The sequence below is a fragment of the Coregonus lavaretus genome (assembly GCF_964263955.1).
Source record: "Coregonus lavaretus genome assembly, contig: HAP1_SCAFFOLD_5148, whole genome shotgun sequence".
NCBI lineage: Eukaryota > Metazoa > Chordata > Actinopteri > Salmoniformes > Salmonidae > Coregonus > Coregonus lavaretus.
In genome coordinates, this window is record NW_028157833.1 from 1 (window position 1) to 17319 (window position 17319).

The 17319-nt window shown below is 47.8% G+C and overlaps 1 pseudogene across 1 annotated transcript in view; it reads left to right on the top strand.

The window, feature by feature from the left end:
- The first annotated feature begins 465 nt into the window (after positions 1 to 465).
- The window catches only part of LOC311124862 (prolow-density lipoprotein receptor-related protein 1-like), a 41551-nt pseudogene continuing 24697 nt past the window's right edge, over positions 466 to 17319 (top strand). Inside the window, exons 1-9 of the transcript XR_014615165.1 lie at positions 466 to 591; positions 1459 to 1575; positions 1874 to 1954; positions 2225 to 2392; positions 6487 to 6668; positions 7550 to 7747; positions 7923 to 8168; positions 8702 to 8899; positions 12764 to 12968. The product of XR_014615165.1 is annotated as a prolow-density lipoprotein receptor-related protein 1-like (transcript). The remainder of the gene's footprint in view (positions 592 to 1458; positions 1576 to 1873; positions 1955 to 2224; positions 2393 to 6486; positions 6669 to 7549; positions 7748 to 7922; positions 8169 to 8701; positions 8900 to 12763; positions 12969 to 17319) is intronic.

A 17319-nucleotide genomic window follows, 5' to 3' on the forward strand; every position in this document is an offset into this window, starting at 1 on the left:
TACTGCCTCTTTTTGAAACATGCATCAATTGAATATTAAATATATAAATTGAGTGTTAAATAGGCCCATAGTTCCTCTCTTCATGCGACAATTAGTAACACTAGAATTCCTCTGTGTATACATGAAAGTATACACAGAGGACTTCCAGTGCATGACAGAGCAGTCGGAGCAGCAGAAGCTCCAGCATCCTAAAGCATAATGTGCTTATAGATGTGTAATGTCAGCTTTATGAACTTACAGTGAATGTAAATCCCCTTATATTAGGCCAGTTATAGGAGACTCTGTGACACAGTCCCTCTCGTAGAGATACTGTATAAACATGTTCTAATTCTATTGATCTTACATTCTAATTTTAATGTTCTAAATCTATTGATATTGAATTCTAATTCTAATGTTCTAATTCTATTGATCTTACATTCTAATTCTAATGTTCTATTTCTACTGTCTGTCTTTTCTCTCCTCCAGACCAGCACACGTGTCCATCGGACCGGTTCAAGTGCCAGAACAACCGCTGTATCCCCCTTCGCTGGCTCTGTGACGGGGACAATGACTGTGGAAATGATGAGGATGAGTCTAATACTACCTGCTCAGGTACACACACACACACACACACACACACACACGCACAGAGACACTACACCTACACACCCACACACTACATACACTATACACACACACGTAGACACACACAGTGTTGGGGAAGCTACTCTGAAACCAGTTTATGAAAATTTATTTTACCTTTATTTAACTAGGCAAGTCAGTTAAGAACAAATTCTTATTTACAATGACGGCCTACACCGGCCAAACCCGGACGACGCTGGGCCAATTGTGCGCCGCCCTATGGGACTCCCAATCACGGCCGGTTGTGATACAGCCTGGAATTGAACCAGGGGGTCTGTAGTGACGCCTCAAGCACTGAGATGCAGTGCCTTAGACCGCTAAGATACATTAAAGCTGCTCTTAAGAAACATACAGTTTACTTAACTAAAGTTACATTGAAAAGGTAGTTCACTACATGCAAACTACTTTGATAAATTATCATATCTAAATCTGAAATGTCATAGACTACAAATTGCAAGAACAGATCACTCTGGAGTCAGATCTTAACAGAATGTGTAATTTAGCCTCTTAAACAAAAAAACTATGTTTCAGGTCAGCATTAGGCAGGTCTACTTCACCCATATTTTCTGTTATTTTTGCACAAAAAAGTAGTACGTTGTTCCAGTAGTTAGCTACACCGCTACATGGTACAAAAGTAATTAATTACTGAAAACAATACCTAGTTTAACTACCACCAAGCTACTGTAAAATGTAGTTACATTATTAGTTGAACTACATGTAATTAACTACTCCCCAACACTGCACACACACTCGCACACACACACACACACACACACATATACACACACACACCTTTCCCATCTCTCTATTATGCTATTATCCTCCACCCCTTTCAAGCTCGTACGTGCCCGCCCAACCAGTATGCGTGTGCCAGTGGGCGCTGCATCCCCACTTCCTGGACATGTGACCTGGATGATGACTGTGGGGACCGTTCTGACGAGCCGGCCTCCTGTGGTGGGTCCTTTTCTCATCACACATAACCTCTGTAGCATCCTATATTTTGCTGGGTAGTTTAACATTGGAAACTCAACTCACTATACCTGAAGCCTGGTCATCAGATTTATTTATGCTTTAGCCAACCAACAGTTTGGTTAGTTTATTTATGCTTTAGCCAACCAACAGTTTGGTTAGTTTGGGGTTTTAGACAGTCCCACTACTTCGTTTCAAGTGGGCCAAGAGAGGTCAGTTTGTTGCCCATGATGGTGTTTCTAGGATGCCATTTTGAAAGGTTCCCTCTCTCCTCCTCCCCCAGCCTACCCCACCTGTTTCCCCCTCACCCAGTTCACCTGTGCCAACGGACGCTGCATCAACGTCAACTGGCGCTGTGATAACGGTGAGCATTAATCTCCTTCAAGCATTATAAGCATTACAATTCCTAAGCATTTATAACCTGTATACGAATGTATTAAGCATTTATAAGCATTTATAATGGGTTATTCATGAAAGTTCTTAATAAATGTTACCTGTGTGTGTGTGTCTCTGTGCGTCTCTGCGTGCATTTGTGTGTGTGTGAGTGCACCTGCCTTCTCTGCCTGCCTCTCTCTCTCTCTCTCTCTCTCTCTCTCTCTCTCTCTCGCTCTGTCTCTCTCATGTGTGTGTTCAGACAACGACTGTGGTGACAACAGTGATGAGGCAGGTTGCAGCCACTCCTGCTCCAGTGTTCAGTTTAAGTGTAACAGCGGCCGCTGCATCCCTGAGTACTGGACCTGTGATGGGGACAACGACTGTGGAGACTACAGCGACGAGACACACGCCAACTGTACCAACCAGGGTAGGCACTGATACTGGTACTGCCGTTGTGCCCTTGAGCAAGGCACTTAACCCAGAAACCGCTCCAGAGGCTCTGCACTGTGCCTGACCCTGTCTTCCAACACCTCAGGGCGGATGTTGGTGATCTGAAAAGAATATGGACTAGTATTGTTCTTTACTGTACCACCCGTATGGAGCTGAAGGAGAGCACCTTACTCTCCTTTATAGTACACAACGCAGGAGAGGGACGTTGAGCTCATAGTGAAATTCAAGTGTTTGCATGATTCTCCCAGTCTGCATTGCAGTTTGCATTTCTCTTCACATGAAGGAGGGTATACAGTATATTTGTCATTTTTTAGTATACTAGTATACTGTCACCGCATTAAATGCCTGTATCATATGTCAGGCTGTGTATATGTCATTCCACAAACTGCTGGAGTTTGTAGAATCAATGTTTGTTAGAATGATGACAGGCTCAGTGTTCTGCTGGTTGTGCTCTCTGTAATGTCTGCATGTCTCAGCCTGCCCCGTAGCCACCAGGACATCACATTAAACTAATCCTTCATGTTGCTGCTCTCAGGGATATGTTTATGCTTTGCGGTTAGCTGAGCTTTCAGACAGATCTCAAACAAATCCACCCCTCAACATTAACAATGCCTCTCTTCAGTATGGCTTGCTGAAATCGTGCAGTTGTATTGTTTAATATAGCTGGTCACGTCCAACTTCCCTTTAGTTTAAATACTATTCCTGAAAAGAAAGTGAAGTCAGCTGAAGTCTAAACAATGGCTGGAGTTGGAAGAGCTGGCCAGAGGTAAGCAGTGTCTCTGGTGAGGCGGTGAGGGGCTTGGTAATGACTAACCGGTAATAACTCTGTAATGACTAACAAGTAATGACTAGGTAATGACTAACTGGTACGGACTCGGTAATGACTAACTGGTAATGACTCTGCAATGACTAATGGTAATGACTCTGTAATTACCAATGGGTAATGACTCTGTAATGACTAATGGGTAATGACTCTGTAATGACTAATGGTTAATGACTCTGTAATTACTAATGGGTAATGACTCTGTAATTACTAAGGGGTAATGACTCTGTAATGACTAAACGGTAATGACTAACTAGACTAACTAGTAATGACTAGCCGGTAATGACTAACTAGACTAACCAGTAATGACTAACCGATAATGACTAGGTAATGACTAACCGGTAATGACTAGGTAATGACTAACCGGTAATGACTAGGTAATGACTAACCGGTAATGACTCTGTAATGACTAACTGGTAATGACTCAGTAATGACTAACTGGTAATGACTAGGTAATGACTTACTGGTAATGACTTTGCTGTGATGCTGTGGCGGAGTTCAGAGGAGGCCAGGCAGAGCTTCCAAAGCCCTCTCTCTAACTCTCAGACTCTCGAACTCTCTCTCTCGAACTCGCTCGCTCTCTCGCTAACTCTCTCTAACTCTCTCTAACACTCTCTCTCTCTTTTTCTTCAGCACTCAGTTTGCATTTGAGAGAGGAGTTAATTGCTTAGAAGTTGGCCTGCCCTGGAATGACAGGGGAGAAGTGTGTGTGTTTGTGTGCGCGCGTGTGCATGTGTGTGTGCTCATGCAGGTGTGCGTCTTTGAGTCCAGCACGAAACATTGAGGCCAGCATGGACTTTTGGCCAACTGAGAGATCTGTGCTTAGTATGAGTGTGTGTGTGTGTGTGTGTGTGTGTGTGTGTGTGTGTGTTTGTTTGTGTGTGTGTGTGTGTGTGTGTGTGTGCGCCTGTGTGCGTGTGTGCGTGCATGCATACCGAACCCTCTGAAGTAATTAGTTAGGGAAGAAAAACAAAACTATTGGCTTCCCCAGTTCCCTTCTCTCATGTATTGTGTTCCACTTAGGATAGGTCCTTGACCTTTTCCCTATGCCAACTGCTGACCCTTGCCATGGAGGGATTTAATTATTCCACTTCCTTAATGATATCCTTAATCTTCCTCTAATATCAGGCGATGATGTCTGTGAGAACAGAACAAAACATTTAGTCATTGCTTGTTTTTTACAGAGAACCATCTGGAGACTTAACCCAGTCTAAGCCTGCAGACCTACATGTCAATGACTAACTGGCCTAGGTTGCCATATTTAATGGAGTTGTGTGTTATGAAGGTTTTTTCCACTATTATTGAATGGTTAAGGTTGGTTAAGGTTTTTCTTTGTTTGGGATCTTTTACATGGGTTAAGTAATCAGCTAAAGTGAAGTCTCTTTCCAATGTTCGGTAGCATTCCATCTTTATAATAATAATAATATAATAAGCCATTTAGCAGACGCTTTTATCCAAAGCGACTTACAGTCATACGTGCATACATTTTTGTGTATGGGTGGTCCCGGGGATCGAACCCACTACCTTGGCGTTACAAGCGCCGTGCTCTACCAGCTGAGCTGGATCTTTCTCTGACTGTCACGGCCGTCTACGGAAGGAGTGGACCAAAGCGCAGCGTTTGTAGCGAACATGACTTTATTAAGTTAAAGTGCACGAACGAGAAAACAATAAACAATGACGGATAGTGAAGTCCTCAGTACACAGACTGAAACATGGAACAAAAACCCACAACCTAAGGTGAACACTGACAGTTTAAATATGGCTCCCAATCAGAGATAACGAGCCGACAGCTGACACTCGTTACCTCCGATTGGGAGTCACATGACGAGACAAGACACTACAACCAAAACCAAACACAACCAAATGAACACACCCTATACCCAACACAACCAAATGAATACACCCTGGCTCAAACTACACAGTCCCGGAGCCAGAGCGTGACAGTACCCCCCCCCTAAAGGCGCGGACTCCGACCGCGCCTACACCCCAAAATAGGGGAGGGCTGGGTGGGTGTTGCTCCTCGGAGGCGGCTCCGGCTCCGGCTTGACCACCACCCCACTTCACTCCCCCCGTAGTGCCCCCGGTCCGATCTGACCCAGCTTGCTGGATCAGGACCTCCGACGCGCACCCCTGGCTTGGCGCGTGAGGTAGGAATGGACCGGAACTGGCAGACGATACGCACCCTTTGCCTGGTGCGTGGAGCCGGAACAGGCCTCACCAGGCTGAAGACTCGCATCCCTGGCTTGGTGCGAGTAGCAGGAATGGGCTGGATCAGGCTGACGGCTCGCACCCTTGGCTTGGTGCGAGTAGCAGGGACGAGCTGAACCAGGCTGACGACTCGCACCCTTGGCTTGGTGCGAGTAGCAGGAACGGGCTGGACTAGGCCGTCTACGGAAGGAGTGGACCAAAGCGCAGCGTTTGTAGCGAACATGACTTTATTAAAGTTAAAGTGCACGAACGAGAAAACAATAAACAATGACGGATAGTGAAGTCCTCAGTACACAGACTGAAACATGGAACAAAAACCACAACCCTAAGGTGAACACTGACAGTTTAAATATGGCTCCCAATCAGAGATAACGAGCCGACAGCTGACACTCGTTACCTCCGATTGGGAGTCACATGACGAGACAAGACACTACAACCAAAACCAAACACAACCAAATGAACACACCCTATACCCAACACAACCAAATGAATACACCCTGGCTCAAACTACACAGTCCCGGAGCCAGAGCGTGACACTGACCTTCGAACTCAATCCGCCAATAGTTGATGTATACGTTCTTATTACTCACCTCCAGCTGTCTAAATGTTGCCCTTGGGGTCAGATCACTTGTGTTAATTTTTATCTTGTGTTTTTGGGCCAGTTTTGTTAAGGGGTCACTCTCTGGGTAGACACTGTTGTCCATAAATGCTCTATGCACTCTCTCTGTCTCTCTCATCTCTCTCTCGCTCTCGCTCTCGCTCTCTCTCTCTCTCTCGCTCTCGCTCTCGCTCTCTCGATTCCCTAATAAAAGTGTGCTTTCGCTTACTTGTTGCTCACCATGCTCTATTCCCCTCTGCTATTGGATAACTCTGCTATTGGCTAACTCTGCTATTGGCTACTACTGTGATATGTGGTTGTCTCACCCATTTATCTTAAGATGAATGTACTAACTGTAAGTCACTCTGGATAGAGCGTATGCTAAATGACTAAAATGTAAAATGTGAATGTAACTCGGATCTCTCTCCATGTGTCTCCCTAGCAACACGTCCTCAGGTGGTTGCCACGTGGATGAGTTCCAGTGTCGCATGGACAGCCTGTGCATCCCCATGCGCTGGCACTGTGACGGGGACACAGACTGCATGGACCTGAGTGATGAGAATGACTGTGAGGGAGTGACACACATGTGTGACCCAGCTGTCAAGTTCAGCTGCAGGAACTCTGGTGAGTGTGTGGTGGCCTTTTCAGCCCTCAAGTGCAATTGGCTAACCACTCTCTCGTCCTGTCCTCTTCCTCTTTGCTATTGGCTAACTGAGTGTTTGGTCTTTATTGTTCTAATCAGATCAGTCAGTGAGGATTCAGGAAGTGAAGGCTCTGGTGTGTGCCATGGTCTTTTCTGTCCTCATGAGATTAGTCAGTGACAAGTCAGGGAGTCTTCATGCCATAAATAATAGCCCTGTCTTAGGGCAAGCATTGTCTGGGCGGACACACACGCGCGCGCACACACACACACACACACACAATCACTTAAGAGAGCTTGTTATGTCAAGGGGCTTGTAGTGAAGAATATGACAACCATCTGCTCTCTAAAAACAAGGATGGCTTTGACCCCTTGGTTGACCCTTTGACCCCTTTGTTGACCCATGCATGACCCCTGGATGCTCAGGGGATTAACACGGCCAAGAGCACTCACAAACAGACTGAATCACTGTAGTTATTTCGATTTATTTCATAGCAGCAGACACAGCATGCCATATCAGCCATCTCAAGGGCGCATCTATGTTTTCTAGTAAGAGTTGCGCTTGCCAGATGTTTCATGTGGCCATGATGTTTAATTGTCCCTCAGCCTGTTGTATCAATAAGGCCTGGGTGTGATGTTGTCTGGTTATCTCCTCAGCCTGTTGTATCAATAAGGCCTGGGTGTGATGTTGTCTGGTTATCTCCTCAGCCTGTTGTATCAATAAGGCCTGGGTGTGATGTTGTCTGGTTATCTCCTCAGCCTGTTGTATTAGTAAGGCCTGGGTGTGATGTTGTCTGGGTATCCCCTCAGTCTGTTGTATTAGTAAGACGTGACTTCTGACCTTTACCCTCTGACCTGTCGCCAGCTCGTTGTATCAGTAAGGCCTGGGTGTGTGATGGGGACAGTGACTGTGAGGACAATTCTGATGAGGACAACTGTGAGGCGTTGGTGTGTAAGCTGTCCCACCATGTCTGTGCCACCAACGACTCTGTCTGTCTGCCCGCTGAGAAGCTGTGTGACGGCACTGACGACTGCCCTGATGGCTCCGACGAGAAACTCTGTGGTATGAATACACTGTCACACACACTTTCAAACACACATTAACTCACTCACTCTCCCTACCCATAACCCTACCACCTCAGTCAAGGTAGGAATGACCTCTAACGCCACATCTAATTGATTTACCCCCCCCCCCCCCCCACCCCCCCTCTCGCTCTCGACTTCTCTACCCTCCACAGACCTGTGCTCCATAGACAACGGCGGCTGCAGCCACAACTGCTCCATTGTCCCTGGGAAAGGCTTCATGTGTTCCTGCCCCCTGGGTATGGAGCTGGGCACCGACAACAAGACCTGCCACATCATGAACCTCTGTGCCAAGCACCTCAAGTGCAGCCAGAAGTGTGAGCAGGAGAAGAGCAGCGTCAAGTGTTCTTGCTACGAGGGCTGGGAGCTGGAGACAGATATGGAGAGCTGCAAGAGCACTGGTGAGAAGGGAGGAGGGGAGAGGAGGGGGAGAGGAGGGGAGAGGAGGGAGGAGGGGAGAGGAGGGAGGAGGGGAGGGGAGGGAGGAGTAGGGAGGAGGGGAGAGGAGGGTGGAGGGGAGGGGAGGGGGGTAAGGTAGTAGAGAACTAGAAAAGAGGTGTGGTCCTGCTAAAATGGATATGAACTGGAGCCTGATATGGAGAGCTGCAAGAGTACCGGTGAGAAGGGGGGTTGGGGTTGGGATCAGGTTAGGGGATGGGGGGGGGTTTGGGGAGAGGAGAGAAGGGGAGGGAAAGAGGGTAAAGAAAGTGGGGAGTCAGGTAGTGGAGAAATAGAAAAGAGATGGTGTGGGACACATCAGATGGAGAAAATAATGATTGAATGTGTGGTTTAGGGAAGTTCTGCTAAATATTGCTCTTTGGCTAAGCTACAGTATTACTCAGTAGTACTACCCGGTCTCTCAGTGGTTATGGTTGGGCCCTGAGTGTTTCCTGTCTGACTATACAACCTGACCAGGAAAAACTTCTACCCTCAGATCCTTTCAAGCCGTTCATCATCTTCTCCAACCGCCATGAGATCCGTCGTATTGACCTCCACAAGGGGGAGTTCAGCGTGCTGGTGCCTAACCTGAGGAACACCATCGCTCTGGACTTCCACCTCAGCCAGAACACCCTCTACTGGACTGACGTGGTGGAGGACAAGATCTACCGCGGGAAACTGTCCGACAACGGAGGTGAAGTATCTCCATTTATTCCAGATATTTACACTCACATAACAGTCAATACAAACTGACATCCATGAGAATACAACACATTAATGGATAAGGGGACAAAATAAAATAAAATACATTAAAAAAAACAAGAAGTGTCCTGCGTTCTTAAAGATCTAAAATGAAGATAACTACTATGACTTATTATTAGGAAAATGAAAAGGATAATGGTAGAAGATTGTTCTGGCAAATACATCACTGTGTCGAAAGCTCTTTCTCCTGTCTTAGGAGGGAGGTGAGGGTTAGGAGGGAGGTGAGGATTAGGAGGGAGGTGAGGGGTTAGGAGGGAGGTGAGGGTTAGGAGGGAGGTGAGGGGTTAGGAGGGAGGTGAGGGTTAGGAGGGAGGTGAGGGTTAGGAGGGAGGTGAGGGGTTAGGAGGGAGGTGAGGGTTAGGAGGGAGGTGAGGGGTTAGGAGGGAGGTGAGGGTTAGGAGGGAGGTGAGGGGTTAGGAGGGAGGTGAGGGTTAGGAGGGAGGTGAGGGTGAGGAGGGAAGTGAGGGTTAGGAGGGAGGTGAGGGTGAGGAGGGAGGTGAGGGGTTAGGAGGGAGGTGAGGGTTAGGAGGGAGGTGAGGGTGAGGAGGGAGGTGAGGGTTAGGAGGGAGGTGAGGGTGAGGAGGGAGGTGAGGGGTTAGGAGGGAGGTGAGGGGTTAGGAGGGAGGTGAGGGTTAGGAGAGAGGTGAGGGTTAGGAGGGAGGTGAGGGGTTAGGATGGAGGTGAGGGGTTAGGAGGGAGGTGAGGGTTAGGAGGGAGGTGAGGGGTTAGGAGGGAGGTGAGGGTTAGGAGGGAGGTGAGGGGTTAGGAGAGAGGTGAGGGTTAGGAGAGAGGTGAGGGTTAGGAGGGAGGTGAGGGGTTAGGAGGGAGGTGAGGGGTTAGGAGGGAGGTGAGGGTTAGGAGGGAGGTGAGGGGTTAGGAGGGAGGTGAGGGTTAGGAGGGAGGTGAGGGGTTAGGAGGGAGGTGAGGGGTTAGGAGGGAGGTGAGGGTTAGGAGGGAGGTGAGGCGTTAGGAGGGAGGTGAGGGTTAGGAGGGAGATGAGGGGTTAGGATGGAGGTGAGGGGTTAGGAGGGAGGTGAGGGTTAGGAGGGAGGTGAGGGTTAGGAGGGAGGTGAGGGGTTAGGAGGGAGGTGAGGGGTTAGGAGGGAGGTGAGGGTTAGGAGGGAGGTGAGGGGTTAGGAGGGAGGTGAGGGTTAGGAGGGAGATGAGGGGTTAGGATGGAGGTGAGGGTTAGGAGGGAGGTGAGGGTTAGGAGGGAGGTGAGGGTTAGGAGGGAGGTGTGGGTTAGGAGGGAGGTGAGGGTTAGGAGGGAGGTGAGGGGTTAGGAGGGAGGTGAGGGGTTAGGAGGGAGGTGAGGGTTAGGAGGGAGGTGAGGGGTTAGGAGGGAGGTGAGGGTTAGGAGGGAGGTGAGGGTTAGGAGGGAGGTGAGGGTTAGGAGGGAGGTGAGGGTTAGGAGGGAGGTGAGGGGTTAGGAGGGAGGTGAGGGTTAGAAGGGAGGTGAGGGGTTAGGAGGGAGGTGAGGGGTTAGGAGGGAGGTGAGGGTTAGGAGGGAGGTGAGGGGTAAGGAGGGAGGTGAGGGTTAGGAGGGAGGTGAGGGGTTAGGAGGGAGGTGAGGGGTTAGGAGGGAGGTGAGGGTTAGGAGAGAGGTGAGGGTTAGGAGGGAGGTGAGGGGTTAGGATGGAGGTGAGGGGTTAGGAGGGAGGTGAGGGTTAGGAGGGAGGTGAGGGGTTAGGAGGGAGGTGAGGGTTAGGAGGGAGGTGAGGGGTTAGGAGAGAGGTGAGGGTTAGGAGAGAGGTGAGGGTTAGGAGGGAGGTGAGGGGTTAGGAGGGAGGTGAGGGGTTAGGAGGGAGGTGAGGGTTAGGAGGGAGGTGAGGGGTTAGGAGGGAGGTGAGGGTTAGGAGGGAGGTGAGGGGTTAGGAGGGAGGTGAGGGGTTAGGAGGGAGGTGAGGGTTAGGAGGGAGGTGAGGGGTTAGGAGGGAGGTGAGGGTTAGGAGGGAGATGAGGGGTTAGGATGGAGGTGAGGGGTTAGGAGGGAGGTGAGGGTTAGGAGGGAGGTGAGGGTTAGGAGGGAGGTGAGGGGTTAGGAGGGAGGTGAGGGGTTAGGAGGGAGGTGAGGGTTAGGAGGGAGGTGAGGGTTAGGAGGGAGGTGAGGGTTAGGAGGGAGGTGAGGGGTTAAGCGTCTCTTTATATTTTGGGTGATTCTGTGTCTTTTCTGCTGTATCTTTTTTTATTCTATTATGAGGCAGCCATATCACAAAGAGACAAGGGTAGTGGCAGAAGATTATTGTGGAAAACCCATCACTAGCATGTCCAAAGCTCTACTTGTCTACTTGGTCTTGCATCAGCCAGTAGAAAGGACTATGTTTTTGCTCTTAGGACAAAAAAATAGGTTACACAAAGAAAGTACTTTTTCTGAGTGAATGTACTTTTCCCGAACAAAAGGCTTTGTCTCTTCCCATTTGTCTCAACGTCCGTTGCGTGACTGCAGCCAGCCTTGGCCAGAGAACACACACGCACACACACACACACACACACACACACACACCACAAACAGGCACTCACTCACACACAGACACACACTGCGGCGTAGCGTAGGAGACACTACATTACATTCCACTCCCTGATCCCTGCCCCCCTCCCACCCCTCCTAAATACAACCCTCCTACGAGACATTGTGTCCAAGCCATAGATCAGTCCCTGCGGCTTCTGATTGAAGACGATTCAGCGTTCAGCAGCTTCTAAACTGTGGGGCAAACATGGTCACTGTGTACTGCCAACAACAAACAAAAGAGCCAACTGTGGTTCCAGCAGTATAACAACAACCAAGCTGTGAAGAGGCCCTCTCCCTCTAATGCTCTAATGACGCTCCACAGAATCATCAGCTGTACACCATTACTGCTTAGCTTTCATTGGGGGGGGGGGGGGGGGGGGGGGGGGGGGGGGGGGGGTTCCCAGAAATCGCCACCTATGTTCTGTTTTTTTTAGCAAAGTGTTGCTAGAAACCCCCCACTAGAAACCCCACACTAGAAACCCCCCACTAGAAACCCCCCACTAGAAACCCCCTACTAGAAACCTCACACTAGAAACCCCCCACTAGAAACCCCCCGCTAGAAACCCTCCACTAGAAACCCCCCACTAAAAACCCTCCACTAGAAACCCAACACTAGAAACCCCCCGCTAGAAACCCTCCACTAGAAACCCCCCACTAGAAACCCCCCACTAGAAACCCCACACTAGAAACCCCCCACTAGAAACCCCCCGCTAGAAACCCTCCACTAGAAACCCTCCACTAGAAACCCCCCACTAGAAACCCCCCACTAGAAACCCCCCGCTAGAAACCCCACACTAGAAACCCCACACTAGAAACCCCACACTAGAAACCCCCCACTGACAGACAAACAGTGCGTGCCATGCCACTGACTGATTCTGATTCCACAGAGAAGGAATTCTAAACAGTCCTCTCAGTTTGTCAGCGGTTTGCTGCAGTTAAACATGCGTGCTGCTGGATGGAGTTAGTCTCTAGCTGCTGTCTTTTGACATGAGCTAGACAGACATATTGTATTACTTCAGCAAATATTGCCCCATTGCAGAAAGCTCTAATACAGCTTGGTTCACTGTGTCCCATTTCTGTCATGTCCATTATCAAGAGCTATCTAATCAGGTTATTTTCTTCAAATCTCATCGAATACGTTTTTTCTTCTGTGTATTGAGGTCAGTGATAGGAGTGTCAAACAAATCTTCAATTTCCCATGCAAGGCACTAAACCAGCCATCTTCTATCTCCCATCTCATACCCTTCCCCTCTCTCCTCCCCTCCATCCCCCCTCTACCCCCTCCAGCTCTGACCAGTTTCGAGGTGGTGATCCAGTATGGCCTGGCCACTCCAGAAGGGCTGGCTGTGGACTGGATAGCAGGGAACATCTACTGGGTGGAGAGTAACCTGGATCAGATAGAGGTGGCCAAACTGGACGGAACCATGAGGACCACTCTACTGGCTGGTGAGGTGGAGCACCCACGGGCCATCGCCCTCGACCCCAGAGACGGGTGAGGAAACAAAACTATAGATTACAGAACAGTAAAGTGTAGATTAGTATAGAACAGTAAAGCGTAGATTAGCAAAGAACAGTAAAGTGTAGATTAGTATAGAACAGTAAAGCGTAGATTAGTATAGAACAGTAAAGTGTAGATTAGTATAGAACAGTAAAGCGTAGATTAGTATAGAACAGTAAAGTGTAGATTAGTATAGAACAGTAAAGCATAGATTAGTATAGATGGGTTGGTTGTTTAGCAACAAAACCGACACGTGCTCAACTATGGGGCAAAAAGACGTGGTTGGCTTAGATTCTTGACAACATTAAACCATATTTCGTCTCCAGTGTTTATTGAAAACATACAGGGGGGAGAACAAGTATTTGATACACTGCCGATTTTGCAGGTTTTCCTACTTACAAAGCATGTAGAGGTCTGTAATTTTTATCATAGGTACACTTCAACTGTGAGAGACGGAATCTAAAACAAAAATCCAGAAAATCACATTGTATGATTTTTAAGTAATTAATTTGCATTTTATTGCATGACATAAGTATTTGATACATCAGAAAAGCAGAACTTAATATTTGGTACAGAAACCTTTGTTTGCAATTACAGAGATCATACGTTTCCTGTAGGTCTTGACCAGGTTTGCACACACTGCAGCAGGGATTTTGGCCCAGTCCTCCATACAGACCTTCTCCAGATCCTTCAGGTTTCGGGGCTGTCGCTGGGCAATACGGACTTTCAGCTCCCTCCAATGATTTTCTATTGGGTTCAGGTCTGGAGACTGGCTAGGCCACTCCAGGACCTTGAGATGCTTCGTACGGAGCCACTCCTTAGTTGCCCTGGCTGTGTGTTTCGGGTCGTTGTCATGCTGGAAGACCCAGCCACGACCCATCTTCAATGCTCTTACTGAGGGAAGGAGGTTGTTGGCCAAGATCTCGCGATACATGGCCCCATCCATCCTCCCCTCAATATGGTGCAGTCGTCCTGTCCCCTTTGCAGAAAAGCATCCCCAAATAATGATGTTTCCACCTCCATGCTTCACGGTTGGGATGGTGTTCTTGGGGTTGTACTCATCCTTCTTCTTCCTCCAAACACGGCGAGTGGAGTTTAGACCAAAAAGCTCTATTTTTGTCTCATCAGACCACATGACCTTCTCCCATTCCTCCTCTGGATCATCCAGATGATCATTGGCAAACTTCAGACGGGCCTGGACATGCGCTGGCTTGAGCAGGGGGACCTTGTGTGCGCTGCAGGATTTTAATCCATGACGGCGTAGTGTGTTACTAATGGTTTTCTTTGAGACTGTGGTCCCAGCTCTCTTCAGGTCATTGACCAGGTCCTGCCGTGTAGTTCTGGGCTGATCCCTCACCTTCCTCAAGATCATTGATGCCCCACGAGGTGAGATCTTGCATGGAGCCCCAGACCGAGGGTGATTGACCGTCATCTTGAACTTCTTCCATTTTCTAATAATTGCGCCAACAGTTGTTGCCTTCTCACCAAGCTGCTTGCCTATTGTCCTGTAGCCCATCCCAGCCTTGTGCAGGTCTACAATTTTATCCCTAATGTCCTTACACAGCTCTCTGGTCTTGGCCATTGTGGAGAGGTTGGAGTCTGTTTGATTGAGTGTGTGGACAGGTGTCTTTTATACAGGTAACGAGTTCAAACAGGTGCAGTTAATACAGGTAATGAGTGGAGAACAGGAGGGCTTCTTAAAGAAAAACTAACAGGTCTGTGAGAGACGGAATTCTTACTGGTTGGTAGGTGATCAAATACTTATGTCATGCAATAAAATGCAAATTAATTACTTAAAAATCATACAATGTGATTTTCTACATGCTTTGTAAGTAGGAAAACCTGCAAAATCGGCAGTGTATCAAATACTTGTTCTCCCCACTGTAAATACATTTCCACAATGAGCACTTGATGTCTCTCAAATACAGTGGGGGAAAAAAGTATTTAGTCAGCCACCAATTGTGAAAGTTCTCCCACTTAAAAAGATGAGAGAGGCCTGTAATTTTCATCATAGGTACACGTCAACTATGACAGACAAAATGAGAAAAAAAATCCAGAAAATCACATTGTAGGATTTTTTATGAATTTATTTGCAAATTATGGTGGAAAATAAGTATTTGGTCACCTACAAACAAGCAAGATTTCTGGCTCTCACAGACCTGTAACTTCTTCTTTAAGAGGCTCCTCTGTCCTCCACTCATTACCTGTATTAATGGCACCTGTTTGAACTTGTTATCAGTATAAAAGACACCTGTCCACAACCTCAAACAGTCACACTTCAAACTCCACTATGGCCAAGACCAAAGAGCTGTCAAAGGACACCAGAAACAAAATTGTAGACCTGCACCAGGCTGGGAAGACTGAATCTGCAATAGGTAAGCAGCTTGGTTTGAAGAAATCAACTGTGGGAGCAATTATTAGGAAATGGAAGACATACAAGACCACTGATAATCTCCCTCGATCTGGGGCTCCACGCAAGATCTCACCCCGTGGGGTCAAAATGATCACAAGAACGGTGAGGAAAAATCCCAGAACCACACAGGGGGACCTAGTGAATGACCTGCAGAGAGCTGGGACCAAAGTAACAAAGCCTACCATCAGTAACACACTACGCCGCCAGGGACTCAAATCCTGCAGTGCCAGACGTGTCCCCCTGCTTAAGCCAGTACATATCCAGGCCTGTCTGAAGTTTGCTAGAGTGCATTTGGATGATCCAGAAGAGGATTGGGAGAATGTCATATGGTCAGATGAAACCAAAATAGAACTTTTTGGTAAAAACTCAACTCGTCGTGTTTGGAGGACAAAGAATGCTGAGTTGCATCCAAAGAACACCATACCTACTGTGAAGCATGGGGGTGGAAACATCATGCTTTGGGGTTGTTTTTCTGCAATGGGACCAGGACGACTGATCCGTGTAAAGGAAAGAATGAATGGGGCCATGTATTGTGAGATTTTGAGTGAAAACCTCCTTCCATCAGCAAGGGCATTGAAGATGAAACGTGGCTGGGTCTTTCAGCATGACAATGATCCCAAACACACCGCCCGGGCAATGAAGGAGTGGCTTCGTAAGAAGCATTTCAAGGTCCTGGAGTGGCCTAGCCAGTCTCCAGATCTCAACCCCATAGAAAATCTTTGGAGGGAGTTGAAAGTCTGTGTTGCCCAGCGACAGCCCCAAAACATCACTGCTCTAGAGGAGATCTGCATGGAGGAATGGGCCAAAATACCAGCAACAGTGTGTGAAAACCTTGTGAAGACTTACAGAAAACGTTTGACCTGTGTCATTGCCAACAAAGGGTATATAACAAAGTATTGAGAAACTTTTGTTATTGACCAAATACTTATTTTCCACCATAATTTGCAAATAAATTCATTAAAAATCCTACAATGTGATTTTCTGGAGAAAAAAAATCTCATTTTGTCTGTCATAGTTGACGTGTACCTATGATGAAAATTACAGGCCTCTCTCATCTTTTTAAGTGGGTGAACTTGCACAATTGGTGGCTGACTAAATACTTTTTTTCCCCACTGTACATCATTACAGTTATCGGTTAGCTAGTTAGCAAACTTTTGCCATATTAGCATAGAACGTGACATCAGTCAAAAAAACATCAAAACCAGACATGTTATCAATAACAAGATACAATGAGCTGAAACGAGCCACCTACGATTCCCCACATGGCAACATCTCGTCATTGTTGCTAGCTATCTGACCGTTCAGAATCACAACAACACACAGACTTCTGCCCCATTGAAGCGCACGCATTGTTTTTCGCTACGTTGTGAGTTTACCCGTCTATAGAACTGTGGAGAGTAGATAATAGGACCATGAGGACCACCTAGCTGGGGTAGGTGAAGCACCCCAGGGCCAGCACACTGGACCCATGCGATGGGTAGAGATACCATGGAACCATAGAACAGATACTATACAACCATAGAACAGATACCATAGAACCGATACCATAGAACTAGCGTCGTCCAGGGTAGGGGAGGGAATGGCCGGCAGGGATGTAGCTCAGTTGGTAGAGCATGGCGTTTGCAACGCCAGGGTTGTGGGTTTGATTCCCACGGGGGGCCAGTATGAAAAAATAAAAATAAATGTATGCACTCACTAACTGTAAGTCGCTCTGGATAAGAGCGTCTGCTAAATGTTTTTTTTTAACCTTTATTTAACTAGGCAAGTCAGTTAAGAACAAATTATTATTTACAATGACGGCCTACACCGGCCAAACCCGAACGACGCTGGGCCAATTGTGCGCCGCCCTATGGGACTCCCAATCATGGCCGGTTGTGATACAGCCTGGAATCGAACCAGGGGGTCTGTAGTGACGCCTCAAGCACTGAGATG